The sequence below is a fragment of the Ipomoea triloba genome, chromosome 15 (genome assembly GCF_003576645.1).
Source record: "Ipomoea triloba cultivar NCNSP0323 chromosome 15, ASM357664v1".
NCBI classification, from domain to species: domain Eukaryota; kingdom Viridiplantae; phylum Streptophyta; class Magnoliopsida; order Solanales; family Convolvulaceae; genus Ipomoea; species Ipomoea triloba.
The window spans coordinates 24,495,537-24,497,611 of record NC_044930.1 but is presented as its reverse complement, the minus strand read 5'-3'; positions in this window follow the sequence as shown (position 1 = coordinate 24,497,611).

Below are 2,075 nucleotides of genomic sequence, written 5' to 3'. Positions count from 1 at the left end.
CTCCCGGAGGCAAAGACATATACACTTCCTCATGCAAATCGCCATGCAAGAAGGCGTTATTAACATCAAGTTGATGAATATGCCATCCTTTAATTGCTGTAACAGCTAACAAGGTACGAATTGTAGTAACTTTAGCAACCGGACTAAAGGCATGTAAATAGTCTAAGCCTGGAGTTTGAGTGTAGCCTTTCGCAACAAGGCGAGCTTTATACCTCTCGACTGAACCATCGGCACGAAACTTAGTTCGATAAACCCACTTAAAACCTATAGGTTGTTTATGGAGTCCCAATATAAGTGTTTGGTTAATCAACTCTTTGTAACTCCAAAATACTAAAATTCAAAAAATTGTTTAAAACAACTTTTTCGATTAGCTTTTTGAAGAAAGATAGGGAAAATTGGAATTTATGCCCCTCCATAATATGCCAATTATCAATGTCATCCCTGAATTATTAGTGATGTAAATGTTAGCCATCAATTTTCAAAATAGTACATATATTGCCCTCATGTAGTGTAAATATTGCCCCTCAATTTTTAAAATGGTACATATATTGCCCTCCTGTAGTGTAAATGTTGCCCTCAATTTTTAAAATGGACAATATATTTACGTTTTGAAAATTGAGGGGCAACATTTACACCACTAATAATAATTTAGGGGTGACATTGATAATTGATATATTATGGAGGGGCATAAATTACAATTTTCCCGGAAAGAAATTATACCAAATAGCTAATAACTAATTTATCAAACATCTTTCTACAATCGGCTAATGTTATCAACTAATCATACCCTCTAACCCAATCATGTAACAGCTATCAGTTAACAACCATTTACCAAACAAGAAGTTTATCTTTTTAAAAAAAAAAAAAAAAAAAAAAAAAAAAAAAAANTTCAACTCCCGGAGGCAAAGACATATACACTTCCTCATGCAAATCGCCATGCAAGAAGGCGTTATTAACATCAAGTTGATGAATATGCCATCCTTTAATTGCTGTAACAGCTAACAAGGTACGAATTGTAGTAACTTTAGCAACCGGACTAAAGGCATGTAAATAGTCTAAGCCTGGAGTTTGAGTGTAGCCTTTCGCAACAAGGCGAGCTTTATACCTCTCGACTGAACCATCGGCACGAAACTTAGTTCGATAAACCCACTTAAAACCTATAGGTTGTTTATGGAGTCCCAATATAAGTGTTTGGTTAATCAACTCTTTGTAACTCCAAAATACTAAAATTCAAAAAATTGTTTAAAACAACTTTTTCGATTAGCTTTTTGAAGAAAGATAGGGAAAATTGGAATTTATGCCCCTCCATAATATGCCAATTATCAATGTCATCCCTGAATTATTAGTGATGTAAATGTTAGCCATCAATTTTCAAAATAGTACATATATTGCCCTCATGTAGTGTAAATATTGCCCCTCAATTTTTAAAATGGTACATATATTGCCCTCCTGTAGTGTAAATGTTGCCCTCAATTTTTAAAATGGACAATATATTTACGTTTTGAAAATTGAGGGGCAACATTTACACCACTAATAATAATTTAGGGGTGACATTGATAATTGATATATTATGGAGGGGCATAAATTACAATTTTCCCGGAAAGAAATTATACCAAATAGCTAATAACTAATTTATCAAACATCTTTCTACAATCGGCTAATGTTATCAACTAATCATACCCTCTAACCCAATCATGTAACAGCTATCAGTTAACAACCATTTACCAAACAAGAAGTTTATCTTTTTAAAAAAAAAAAAAAAAAAAAAAAAAAAAAAAAAAAACCCAAACAACCTCTTTTATATCATCACAAAGAAAGTGGCAATGCCATTACAAGGAGATGGACCCAAAAGTGGTCTCAAAGTTCACACCGGCCTAAGCCTCAACCATCTAGCATATAACACTAAAACCTCTCACGGCCTAAGCTTTACAAGTACATAACACAGGAATAATAAACACTCAAACAAGCAAGATCAAATACCACAGTTAACATCAACCTGCAAACCAACCGCATGAACACCCCAAGGCACGAGGGCTGCTCACCCATAACCCTTGCAATCCTTCTCTTTTCATTCC